This window comes from Elaeis guineensis, chromosome 10 (genome assembly GCF_000442705.2).
Source record: "Elaeis guineensis isolate ETL-2024a chromosome 10, EG11, whole genome shotgun sequence".
NCBI classification, from domain to species: Eukaryota; Viridiplantae; Streptophyta; class Magnoliopsida; order Arecales; family Arecaceae; genus Elaeis; species Elaeis guineensis.
In genome coordinates, this window is record NC_026002.2 from 61,681,621 (window position 1) to 61,696,244 (window position 14,624).

Sequence of the window (14,624 nt, forward strand, 5' to 3'; positions counted from 1 at the left end):
TGAAAGGTACTTAGGTACCATACAAGAGGATGTAGAAGAAATGTTCCTCACGAAAAATGGGGTCATGGTGATAATCCCAAGACCTATGACGAGGCGATATCAGATATCGACTCTGAGAAATGGTTAGAGATGATGAGATCAGATATTGACTCGATGCACTCAAATAAAGTCGGAACCTTGGTAGATCCACCTGAAGGTATTGTACCTGTTGGGTGTAAAACCCCTCCAGCCGAAGTTCGTGTCAGGAGTGACCCCACGAGGATTCCACCAGCGTCCGACCTGTGGCCACAGCGAGACTTCGTTCGGACTCCTATGGGAGCCGACTTCATCTCCAACTTCAACAACAGGAGAGCTTCATCCGGACTCCGTCTCCAACTTCGACTGTAGGCAAACTTCGTCCGAACTCCTACGGGAGCCGGACTCCGTCTCCAACTTCCACTGCAGGTAAACTTCATCCAGACTCCTACGGGAGCCGGACTCTGTCTCCAACTTCAACTGCAGGTAAACTTCATCCGGACTCCTACGGGAGCCGGACTCCGTCTCCAACTTCGACTGCAGGCAAACTTCGTCCAAACTCCTACGGGAGCCGGACTTCGTCTCCAACTCCAACTATAGGAGGGCTTCGTCCGAACTCCTACGGGAGCCGGACTCCGTCTCCAACTTCGACTGCAGGCAAACTTCATCCGAACTTCTACGGGAGCCGGACTCCGTCTCCAACTTCAACTGCAGGTAAACTTCGTCCGAACTCCTATGGGAGCCAGACTTCGTCTCCAACTCCAACTATAGGAGGGCTTCGTCCGGACTCCTACGGGAGCCGGACTCTGTCTCCAACTTCGACTACAGGCAAACATCATCCGAACTCCTACGGGAGCTGGACTCCGTCTCCAACTTCAACTGCAGGTAAATTTCATCCAGACTCCTACGGGAGCCGGACACCGTCTCCAACTTCAACTACAGGTAAACTTCGTTCGGACTCCTACAGGAGTCGGACTCCGTCTCCAACTTCGACTGCAGGCAAACTTCGTCCGAACTCCTACGGGAGTCGGACTTCATCTCCAACTCCAACTACAGGAGGGCTTCGTCCGGACTCCTACGGGAGCCAGACTCGGTCTCCAACTTTGACTGCAGGCAAACTTCGTCCAAACTCCTATGGGAGCCAGACTCCGTCTCCAACTTCAACTGCAGGTAAACTTTGTCCAAACTCCTACGGGAGCCGGACTTCGTCTCCAACTCCAACTATAGGAGGGCTTCGTCCGGACTCCTACGGGAGCCAGACTCCGTCTCCAACTTTGACTGCAGGCAAACTTCGTCCGAACTCCTATGGGAGCCGGACTCCGTCTCCAACTTCAACTGTAGGTAAACTTCGTCCGAACTCCTACGGGAGCCAAACTCCGTCTCCAACTTCAACTGCAGGTAAACTTCGTCCGGACTCCTATGGGAGCCAGACTCCGTCTCCAACTTCAACTGCAGGTAAACATCATTCGGACTCCAACGGGAGCCAGACTCCATCTCCAACTTCAACTGTAGGTAAACTTCATCCGAACTCCTATGGGAGCTGGACTTTGTCTCGAACTCCAACTATAGGAGGGCTTCATCCGGACTCCTACGGGAGTCGGACTCTGTCCCAACTTCGACTGCAGGCAAACTTTGTCCGAACTCCTACGGGTGTCGGACTCCGTCTCCAACTTCAACTGCAGGTAAACTTCGTTCGGACTCCTACGGGAGTCGGACTCCGTCTCCAACTTCAACTGCAGGTAAACTTCGTCCGGACTCCTACGGTAGTCGGACTCCATCTCCAACTTTAACTGTTGGTAAACTTCGTCCGGACTCCTACGGGAGCCGGACTCTGTCTCCAACTTCAACTGCAGGTAAAATTCGTCCGGACTCCTACGGGAGCCGGACTCCATCTCCAACTTCAATTGCAGGAAGACTTCGTCCGAGCTCCTACGGGAGCCGGACTTCGCCTCCGACTCCAGCTACAGGTAGGATTTGTCCGAGCTCCCACGGGAGCCGGACTTCCACCCTGAACTCCTGCTGAAGGTCTCGGCCTAGGTTCCTCGACAAATGATCCCCATCCGGGCTTCTGCAGAAATCAGACTCCAACCGAACTTCAGCCGACAAGTCTGGACCCCCTGACAGGCCGCAGTAACGACCACGACTCTGCTTCACTCCCTGCGGTGGATCCTACGCGGCTCCATTACTCCCTGGTAGGCCGCAGTAACGGCCACGATTCTGCTCCACTTTCTGCAACGGATACTCTGTGCAGTTCCACTACTCCCTGGCGAGTCGCGACAACGGACGTCGCTCCACTCCCCGCAACTGATTCCACATGTTGAGCCATGATGACAGCCATGACTCCACCCCATTACTCTTCAATGATTAATTCCTCCTGGCCCCGTACGACCCATGACGAGGCGATCATAAACAGATGCTATCAATACTCTGCTCCCCCCGTCTATAAAAGGGGATCCCAGATACGTTATTCTCTAAGCTCTATTTTCTATCCCAAAACTCTGCTAAAATTTTCATTCGAGCACTCCATTCTTGTTGAGGCAGAGAACTGACTTGAGCGTCAGAGGGTCTTGCCGGAGCAACCCCACCTCCGATTTAGACTTCTTTTGTAGGTCTCGACGGCGACCGTGACTCCGTCGACTCCAGCTTCTCCGATGCAGGCAGATTTTTGCACCGACAAAATTGGCACTAGAGAAAGGGTGGGTGTCTTCGCAGTATCTTTATTCTTAAAGGAGCACTCAACGGGACCATCTCCGATCATCTTCTCCGACATCCACTCCTCCTTCCCCCACTAGATCCTCGCTCGATGCCTTCTCACGAAGCATCCACACGACGACCCATGGCCTCCGCGGCCAGATCTCAGGCTCCGACCTCGCCTCCAGTTTCTCAGGCCCCACATCCTCCGACAATGGCCGCCGGCATGGAGCGGTCGGACAATCGACCTTCGACGGATTTCGCCAACACTATCTCAGAAGAATCTCGATGGGGAGTGACTAGCATATTGGCCGGACCTCCCAAGCGGCAAAAGATCGAGGAATCCATAACTTTCATCGAAGAAGATGCTCAGGGAGTTCAATTTCCTCATAATGATGCGGTCGTAGTTTCCTTGAATATAGCTAATTACGACGTCCGCCGCATTCTTGTCGACAATGGGAGTTCGACCGATATTTTGTTCTACGATGCCTTCTCAAGAATGTCCATCCTTGACGGCCATTTGAGGCCGATCAGCTCCCCTCTAATAGGGTTTACCAGCGACGCTGTCCCGGTGGAGGGAGTGATAACTTTGACTGTGGCCACGGGTTGATATCCAAGGCAATCCTGGGCTCTGGTGAATTTCCTGGTGGTGAAGGCGCCGTCAGCCTACAACGCGATCCTTGGCCGACCTGGCCTCAATGCTCTCCGAGCCATCGTGTCAACCTACCATTTGAAGTTGAAATTCTCTACCGACCAGGGGATCGGAGAGGTCAGAGGAGACCAAGCCCTGGCCAGACACTGCTACAACATAGCCTTGCAAAGAAGCGACCAATCCGACCCCTGTCCAGTTGATGGGCTGGATGCCCGTGATGACCTCACTGAGGAGAGGGGTGGCCCAATCGAAGATCTGGTTCCGATCCCTTTGAATGACGGGAATGCGAAGATGTGGTGAAGATCGGCTCCAACCTAAGGGAAGAGGTGCGGACGCATCTCATTGACTTTCTATGAAAGAATGCGGATGTTTTCGCTTGGATTCCAGCAGACATGCCGGGGATTGACACGGAAGTCATGGAGCACCGCCTGGCCGTCGATCCCAAGCATCGACCGATGAAAGAGAAAATTCAAGGTCATGCACCAGAGAGGCAAAAAGCGATAGCCGAGGAAGTGGACAAACTCCTGAAAGCTGGATTCATTAGGGAAGTCAGTTATCCTGACTGGATTTCCAACGTTGTCCTAGTTAAAAAGGTAAACGACAAGTGGAGGATGTGCATAGACTTCAAAAAGCTGAATAAAGCCTGCCCAAAGGATAGCTACCCTCTGCCCAGAATTGATCAACTGGTGGATGCGACCTCAGGCCATGAGCTCCTCACCTTTATGGATGCATTCTCCGGCTATAATCAAATCAGGATGGCATCGGAAGATGAAGAAAAGACTGCTTTCATTACTAACCATAGCCTTTACTTTTACAGGGTCATACCTTTCGGCCTCAAAAATGCAGGCGCAACCTACCAACGACTGGTGAACAAAATCTTCAAAGAGCAGATCGGCCGCAATATGGAGGTCTACGTGGACGACATGCTCATGAAAAGCAAATCTTCCATGAACCACATCGTCGATCTCGAGGAGGCCTTCGGCGCCCTCCGAAAATATAAGATGAAGTTGAACCGGACTAAATGTGCTTTCGGAGTGACCTCGAGGAAGTTCCTGGGTTTTATGGTATCAAGATGTGGAATCGAGGCCAACTCGGAGAAAATTTGCGCCATCCAGGAGATGGCCGCTCTGAAGTCGATAAAAGAGGTTCAGCGCCTTATAGGGAGGGTGGCAGCCATGAATCGCTTCATCGCGAGGTCGGCCGAACGGTGCTTACCCTTCTTCCAAACCCTCAAGCGGCCGAAGAACTTCTGTTGGACCCCTGAGTGCCAACAGGCGTTCGAAGAACTAAAGAGCTACCTCGGCTCACCTCCGCTGTTGGCGAAGCCAGAGCCTGGAGAGGAACTGTTTTTATACCTGGCGGTCTCTCCCACGGCTCTCGCGGCAGTCCTCGTCAAAAATGAAGCAAAAGTCCAACGGCCGATCTACTACGTCAGTCGCGCATTGAGAGACGTCGAGATCAGGTATACTAAATTAGAAAAACTGACTTACACCCTGTTGATTGCAGCCGGAGGCTCCGACCTTACTTTCAAGGGCACACCGTAACGCTGCTCACCGACCAACCGATCAAGGCGATTCTACATCGGGCAGATGCCTCTGGGTGGATGGCAAAATGGGCGATCGAGCTCACAGAATTCGACATCAACTACCGACCCAGGCCAGCAGTGAAGGCCCAGATATTGGCAGATTTCATAGTGGAGTGTACTATCCCTGAGGAGGCCGAACCTGAACAAGGTGAAATTAACGGCCTGGAGTCCCGACCGAACTCCCCCAAAGAAGAAGCAGATCCCTCTGGTTGCTTTTGGGCCCTCTATGTGGATGGGTCTTCCAACATGTCAGGCGCAGGCACGGGCCTGATCTTGATCAGTCCAGAGGGAATCATCGCGGAGTATGCTTTGCGCTTCGAGTTCTCCGCAACAAACAATGGAGCAGAATATGAAGCTCTGATCGCAGGACTGAAGATCGCCAAAGAGCTGGGAGTAGATCGGCTCCAAGTCCATAGCGACTCCCAACTAGTAGTGGGATAAGTCAACGAAAACTATGAAGCACGGGAGGACAGCATGACTAAGTATCTTGAAAGGTAAAGGAGCTCGTCCCCACCTTCAGTAGCTTCAACATCAAGCAGATTTCGAGGATGGAAAATATCAGGGCCGACCTTCTCTCCAAGCTGGCAACGCTGGCTCCGGTCGAATTGCCCAAGGATGTTCTCTTTGAAGTTTTAAAGTATCCGAATACGGAAGAATCGCGGCTAGTGATGGAAATTGACCACGAGCCTAGCTGGATCGACTCACTGATAACATATCTCAGAGACGGGGTTCTCCCCCAGGATGCAAAAGAAGCTTGAAAGCTCAGAAATCAAGCCTCCCGATACATCCTTTATGAGGGCAAGTTGTACAAGAGATCATACTCTTTGCCCCTTTTAAAATATCTCCGGCCTTCGGAAGCTGACTACGCCTTGTGGGAGGTGCATGAAGGAATCTGCAGAAGCCATCTGGGGGCTAGATCTTTATCTCATAAGTTGCTCTGCCAAAGATATTACTGACCGACGATGCATCATGACTCGATTGAATACGTCAGAAAGTGTGACCGATGTTAGAGATATGCCAACATCCAGAGACAGCCCACCACCGAGCTTACACCCTTGAGTGCCCCATGGCCTTTTGTGCAATGGGGGATGGACATCCTTGGACCCTTTCCCGTGGCGTCGGGGCAGAGAAAGTTCCTCCTGGTAGCAATTGACTACTTCACTAAGTGGGTCGAAGCCGAACCACTGGCGAAAATCACAGAAGCTAATGTGCAAGATTTCGTCTGGAAGTCAATCGTTTGCAGGTTCGGTCTGCCAAGAACCCTAATCACCGATAACGGGCGGCAGTTCGTGGGAGCAAGATTCATCGAATTCTGTGAAGATCTGAATATCTCCCACAACTTCACATCAGTAGCCCATCCCCAGGCGAACGGCGAAGCTGAAGTGACCAATAGAACCCTGCTGCAAGGGATCAAGACAAGGCTCGAAAAGGTGAAGGAAACTTAGGCAGACGAACTTTATCATGTGCTGTGGGCGTATCGAACTACCCAAAGACTGCCCACGGGGGAGACCCCCTTTGCTTTAGCCTTCGGAACGGAGGCTGTTATCCTAATTGAGCTTAAACTCTCATCAGCGCGAGTCATGGCATTCAACGAACATCACAATTCGCAAGGTCTCAAAGCCAACCTCGACTTACTGAAAGAAAAGCGGGAGGTAGCTCAAGTTCGGATGGGAGCCTACAGACAGAAAGTCGCCCGCTATTACAATTCTCGGGTCAAGAATAAAGTCTTTAGAGCAGGAGATCTAGTGCTTCGACGAGCTGCTATCTCGCAACCTCAGGATCGAGGGAAGCTCACCCCAAACTGGGAAGGCCCGTATGAAGTCAAAGAAGTAGTCTGGCCCGAAACTTATTACCTCAAGGAGCTTGGAGGAGCAGACCTCTCGCGATCATGGAGCTCGAAAAACTTACGAATGTATTACCGATAACTTTATTTTAAATAAAAATTGCGTATCTACATGTCTCCCCTCTTGGCACTAGCTTACATCGACAGGACAGTCAAAATAAATCATGTCGGAAGCAGAAGGAGAACTTCTTCTCGACAAAGTCGAAGGCCCAATTCTCTCTAGATCGGATGGGGGGAGAGGCCCTGCAATGCCCATATGTGCCCCCACAGCCCTGTTAGGGATAAGAGGAGAACCTCGCCCTAGCTTGAGCAAAGTCGAAGGCCCGGTTCTCTTTAGACCGGATAGGGGGAGAGGCCCTACAACGCCCATATGTGCCCCCATAGCCCTGTTAGAGATAGGAGGAGAACCTCACCCTAACTTGAGCAAAGTCGAAGGCCCGATTCTCTTTAGATCGGATGGGGGGAGAGGCCCTACAACGCCCATATGTGCCCCCACAGCCCTGTTAGGGACAGGAAGAGAACCTCGCCCTAACTTGAGCAAAGTCGAAGACCTGGTTCTCTTTAGACCAGATGGGGGGAGAGACCCTGCAACGCCCATATGTGCCCCCACAGCCATGTTAGGAACAGGAGGAGAACCTCATCCTAACATGAGCAAAGTCGAAGGCCTGGTTACACCTAGTCTGGATGGGGGGAAGGGCCCAGCAGCGCCCATATGTGCCCCTACAGCCTTATTAGGGACAGGAGGAGAACCTCATCCTAATCAGAGCTGAAACTTGTTACGATAGAAATAGCAAAAGAACCTCGCCCCGACACCAATTAAGGTCTGGTCATTCAAGACCAGATGAGAAAAAGGGGGACCTTCCCAGTGGCCCCTTCGCAATAAGACTCCGTCTGGACTTCTACGGGAGCCAGACTTTGCCTTCGACTTTGATCGCAAGAAGACTCTGTCCGGACTCCTACGGGAGCCAGACTTCGCCCCCAACTTCAATCGCAGGTAGACTTCATCCAGACTCCTAAGGGAGCCGGACTTCGCCACTGACTTTAAGTGCAGGTAGACTTCACCCAGACTCCTACGGGAGCCGGGCTCCGTCCCCGACTTCAATCGCAAGCAGACTCCGTCCAGACTCCTGCGGGAGCCAGATCTCTTCTTTGACTCCGGCTACGGGAAGACTCCGTCCGGACTCCTACGGGAGCTGGGCTTCATCCCTGACCTCGACCGCTGGTAAGCTTCGTCCGGACTCCTACAGGAGCCGGACTTCGCCCCTGACTTCAATTGCAAGTAGACTCCGTCTGGACTCCTACGGGAGCCAGACTTCGCCCCGACTTCACCTACGGGAGCTGGACTCCCGCAACCCCACCAAGAGCAGAGGGAAAAATCACACTCGAAAAAGAAAAAGGGGAAAGCGAAGAGGAGTTACAAAAGGAAAGCGATGAAAAAGGAAAGTGATGGACTACGTCGGCGACGAATGGAAAACAAACAGCATCAAATATGCAGAGAACCTCACGTCAGCAAGGATTGAGATTCTTATCAAGAAGCCTAACTTTCAAGAAAGCTCTCAACGCAAGCCCGAGATAAGATGACTTCCTCAGGGTGACGAGAAGCTCAGACCTCCGAGCTCGAGCCCTAATGGGGGGCACCAAGCCCGAGCGGCCCTAGATAAATCTGCGGCCTCGGACGAAAGGATGGGCCGAGGCGATGGCAATAGGGTACCTCCGAACGATACAAAGGCCGAAAGAAGCACGGCAAGCGATAATTCAACACATGAGTTCAACACATGAGTAAAAGAGGTAGTAGGAAATTCTCTTCTCATATTATTTATTAAATATGCATTATAGAGCCATTAAGGCTGAAGAAGAAGGATGACTGAAAAGGTGAGCCGATGTGGCCACAACCAGTAACCTCCGGACGACCTCAAAAAAAAAAAAAAAAAAGAGAAAGGGGGAAAGAAAGAGAGAAAAGGGAATACAACAATAACAACGGTAAAGGAAAGAAGTTCAGCAGGCAGCAATTCGACGCAAAGTGCGGACGAAGTAACAAAATCTTTTTCTTATTTTTCGATTAACAAGATGTACGTTACAAGACCCGGAGGGCCAGAAAAAGAAAACATTACTACAAGACTTGAAAGGGATACACCAGAGACCACTTCAAGCTGTCGACTTTTCTTCCCGGTTCCATCCTTCTCAGCAGTATTTTTCAGTACGTGTGATAAGTCTCTCGACTCTCGCCCCTCGCCTCATTCTGCTCCATCACCGAAACCAAAATTCTAGGGGGAAAAGGATGGGATAGAATTCAGGGGGCAGCGAAGGCAACAGCAGCGGCGACGACGACCTGCTTCAAGAAGAACTGGAGGTATCCCGGAGGCCGCGATGGCACCAGAGGCATGCGCCACCACCGTGTGCTCCACGACAACCACCATCCTAGGTACTCCGGCAAGGTTGGCATGCACTACTTCCACCGTCCCCGTAACAAGTTCTACTACCCCACCGTCGGTGCCGACCGCTTCTGGTCCCTCGGTCCCGACGACGTCAAGAATCCCGCCACAGCTTGTGACGACAACTCTGCCCCCTTGATCGGTGTCGCCCTATTCGGCTAGTCTGAAATTCTCGAGCAGAACGCCCTCATCGGTGGTCCCCGTTATTAAACCCCTGTTGTTGAAGAAATTCTCCCTCGAGCCCCTTTTAAGGCGACGGGAACCCTCGGTGACAGTTTGACAGCTGGAGAACTCGCAGGCCGCTGTTTTCCTCCTCACACTCCTCTTGGTCCGTGGCATCCTCTCGAGGTTGGCCTCCGGGGCGGGGGCCCCGACGGGAGAACTCCTTGGAGAGGCGGGGGGACTGAAGGCAGAGAGCCGGCGGGGATGGCGAAGACTGGTGCGAAGGGTGCTCGGAGTCGAAAAGGGCACCGATGGAGCAGTTGAGTGGCTAAACTCTCAGGCGGAAGAAAGGTATCGACCCTCAGGCGAAGTGAAGCCCCTGGAGTAAAGGCGGAGGCTTGAATAAGCAACGGGGCCTGGTGCAGTTATGGTGGCAGATATCCCTAGGCCAACCAATGCCCGCCACGTGTCCCACTCACCGTGGCATAGGGTTGATCATTCGTGGACCACTATGGCATGATGCTTAGGATTACGCCCTGGTGGAAGTTCTGAAAGGACTTTTTGGATCGCCCTAATCGAAAAAAGGCTCCAGCATGCGCACATTAAATGCCAAGATTTTTGAGGGCGGTCGTGTGCAGAATTCAAGGAAATGACTTCGGCTGTGAAAATTTTTTGTACTTCCTTCGCTCGAAGCACGAACTCGAAAGTAGGGGGACTGGTGTTGGGTGTAAAACCCCCCCAGTCGATGTTCGTGTCAGGAGTGACCCCACGGGGATTCCACCGACGTCCGACCTGCGGCGACAGGGAGACTTCGTCCGGACTCCTACGGGAGCCGGACTTCATCTCCAACTCCAACTACAGGAGGGCTTCGTCCGGACTCCTACGGGAGCCGGACTCCGTCTCCAACTTTGACCGCAGGCAAACTTCGTCCGAACTCCTACTGGAGCCGGACTCTGTCTCCAACTTCAACTACAGGTAAACTTCGTCCGGACTCCTACGGGAGCTGGACTCCGTCTCCAACTTTAACTGCAGGTAAACTTCGTCCGGACTCCTACGAGAGCCGGACTCCGTCTCCAACTTCGACTGTAGGCAAACTTCGTCCGAACTCCTACGGGAGTCGAACTTCGTCTCCAACTCCAACTATAGGAGGGCTTCGTCCGAACTCCTACGGGAGCCGGACTCCGTCTCCAACTTCGACTGTAGGCAAACTTCGTCCGAACTCCTACGGGAGTCGGACTCCGTCTCCAACTTCAACTGTAGGTAAACTTCGTCCGAACTCCTACGGGAGCCGGACTTCGTCTCCAACTCCAACTACAGGAGGGCTTCATCTAGATTCCTACGGGAGCCGGACTCCATCTCCAACTTCGACTGCAGGCAAACTTCATCCGAACTCCTACGGGAGCCGGACTCCGTCTCCAACTTCAACTGCAGATAAACTTCGTCCGGACTCCTACGGGAGCCAGACTCTGTCTCCAACTTCAACTGCAGGTAAACTTCATCCGGACTCCTACGGGAGCCAGACTCCATCTCCAACTTTGACTGTAGGCAAACTTCGTCCGAACTCCTATAGGAGCCGGACTTCGTCTCCAACTCCAACTATAGGAGGGCTTCGTCCGGACTCCGTCTCCAACTTTGACTGCAGGCAAACTTCGTCTGAACTCCTATGGGAGTCGGACTCCGTCTCCAACTTCAACTGCAGGTAAACTTCGTCCGAACTCCTACGGGAGTCGGACTTCGTCTCCAACTCCAACTACGGGAGGGCTTCGTCCGGACACCTATGGGAGCCAGACTCCATCTCCAACTTCGACTGCAGGCAAACTTCATCTAAACTCCTATGGGAGCCGGACTTCGTCTCCAACTTCAACTACAGGTAAACTTCGTCCGGACTCCTACAGGAGCCGGACTCCATCTCCAACTTCAACTGCAGGTAAACTTCGTCCGGACTCCTACGGGAGCCAGACTCCGTCTCCAACTTCAACTATAGGTAAACTTCGTCCGAACTCCTATAGGAGCCAGACTCCGTCTCCAACTTCAACTGCAGGTAAACTTCGTCTGGACTCCTACGGGAGCCGGACTCCATCTCTAACTTCAACTGCAAGTAAACTTCGTCCGAACTCCTACGGGAGCTGGACTTCGTCTCCAACTCCAACTATAGGAGGGCTTTGTCCGGACTTTTACGGGAGCCGGACTCCGTCTCCAACTTCGACTGCAGGCAAACTTCATCCGAACTCCTATGGGAGCCGGACTCCGTCTCCAACTTCAACTGCTAGTAAACTTCATCCGGACTCTGTCTCCAACTTCAACTGCAGGTAAACTTCATCCAGACTCCTATGGGAGCCGGACTCTATCTCCAACTTCAACTGCAGGTAAACTTCGTCCGGACTCCTACGGGAGCCAAACTCCGTCTCCAACTTCAACTGCAGGTAAACTTCGTCCGGACTCCTATGGGAGCCAGACTCCGTCTCCAACTTCAATTGCAGGAAGACTTCGTCCAAGCTCCTACGGGAGCCAGACTTCACCTCCGACTCCAGCTACAGGTAAGATTTGTCCGGGCTCCCACGGGAGTCGGACTTCCACCCTGAACTCCTGCTGAAGGTCTCGGCCTAGGTTCCTCAACAAATGATCCCCATCTGGGCTTCTGTGGAAATCAGACTCCAACCAAACTTCACCCGACAAGTCTGGACCCCCTGGTAGGCCGTAGTAACGGCCACGACTCTGCTCCACTCCCTGCAGCGGATCCTACGTGGCTCCATTACTCCCTGGCAGGCCGCAGTAATGGCCACGATTCTGCTCCACTTTCTGCAATGGATACTCTGTGCAGTTCCACGACTCTCTAGCGAGTCACGATAACGGACGTCGCTCCACTCCCCGCAACTGATTCCACATGGCGAGCCATGATGACAGCCACGACTCCACCCTATTACTCTTCATGATTAATTCCTCCTAGCCGCGTACAGCCCATGACGAGGCGATCATAAACAGTCGCTATCAATACTCTGCTCCCCCTGTCTATAAAAGGGGACCCCAGATACGTTATTCTCTAAGCTCTATTTTCTATCCCAAAACTCTGCTAAAATTTTTGTTCGAGCACTCCATTCTTGTTGAGGCAGAGAATTGACTTGAGCATCGGAGGGTCTTGTCGGAGCAACCCCACCTCCGGTTTAGATTTATTTTGCAAGTCCCGACGGTGACCGCGACTCCCTCGACTCCAGCTTCTCCGATGCAGGCAGATTTTTGCACCGATAGTACCTATTGGGTGTAAATGAATCTTCAAGAGAAAGATAGGTGCAGATGGGAATGTGGAGACATTCAAGGCTAGACTCATAGCGAAAGGTTATAGTCAACATGAAGGCATTGACTATCAGGATACCTTCTCGCCCGTAGCCATGCTAAAATCCATCCGCACATTGCTTGCTGTTGCAGCCTATTTCGATTATGAAATATGGCAGATGACATAAAAACGGCATTCTTAAATGGATATCTTGAGGAAGATATCTATATGGAACAGCCGCTTGGTTTCACATCCAGTGATGATGATCACAAGGTCTGCAAACTGCAAAGGTCCATTTATAGACTTAAGCAAGCATCTCGAAGTTGGAATACTCATTTCAATGATGTGATCAAAATATTTGGTTTCATCAAGAATGAGGAAGAACCATGATAAACACTTAATTTAAGTCATTTAAAGTAAAAAATTATAGTTAATTTATTTTATTTATTAAGAATTTGATACTTCTTTTTATGTTTTATAGGAAAGATGATCACCGATACAAAGAGTCCAATTCATAGATCAAAAAAACTCAAGTTTGAAGAAAATTAGACTTAAAATAAAATTAAAATAAAAGAAGAATGCATACGGTATTATAGAAAATGAAGATACTATGCAAGGAATCCAAAAAGGATATAGGCATCATTTTAAAGAAACAAAAGTTTCTTTTTGGTAATAAAAAAAAAAGGGAGCACTTCCTAATAGCTAACGCACGCATGACATCATGGCAGCACGGGCGTGGGTGTGCATGGACAGTGCGGGCAAGCGCGGGCGCGTGGCATTGCGAGGTGCGGGGAGTTTTTGCTGGCAGACACGAACAGACGAACAGATGCTCATTAAAAGAAAAAAATATGATACTTGGAAATACTTCAAGAAGAAAAATTTATATTTTCTTTATCTGCTTGTGATCTTTCCATCTCATCCATCCATCTTTTAGTTCTTAGTATTTTCTTTAGTCCCATATCGAAAAACTATGTAAAACTCATCCCTCCTAATACCTATAAAAAGGCTCTTGTACTCCCATTTGAGAGAGAGCCCAGAAATTCTTTTAGAGCCTTGTATAGAGGAATAGAAAGGAACTACTTCATGAGCAGCTAAGTTAGCAGTCTCGGGAGTGGAGAAAAAATTTTGTAACGATACAGAGTGGATTTATTGTTCTAAATTTTTTTATATTTCTTTATATGCAATAAAGATTATATTTTTTATTTAAATCATTATGAATTCTTTATTTACTCTCTTTCATATGCTTTTATTTATGCTTTCCTGTTAGATTAATATTAGGAACAACTTTTACTTTCTGGAGATGCACCGTGATCTATGGGTATGGGGCGTGCCGAAGAAAGAAGAATTGTTTACCTAGTACTTTTTGGAGACACATCGTGATCTATGGGTACGGAGTGTGTCGAGGAAAGATAGATATTTTTCTTAAGATTAATCGCATCTATTAATTAAAAAAGAGATACAACTCTGCTGTGCAAAATTAATTCAAAACTCCCGAGCTCTTTATTTTCTAATTACATCAATTTTAAGATAATTTATTTTCTAAATCAAAAATAATGCTTCTTTCTTTTATTTTGCAATCTCAACTTAGCCCAAGGTCCCTGAGGATACGATCTCGACTCATCCTACCTACGTAATGAGTAGAATTATTTTTGGTGCTATCAATGATTACACATCAAATTTTGGCACCATTGTCGGGGATCTTGGTATGGTTGAATTAAAAAAAAAAGCCACTGACATTTCATAACACTTAACTAAAATTGCGTAACCTCAAATATAAAAATTTCTAACTTGATTGGACACCTTGTTTCTTTGCGTTGCATCTCCATAATTAACTTTAAGGGTGCAACCCATTAACTAAAATAAGGTGAAGATTTGATCACCCTTTCTTGGCCCACAAATCACTCCCTTGCATTTGCATAATCTAGACCTTAATCTAAAATTAATTAGACGTTGACCCCTAAGGATTTTGAGCT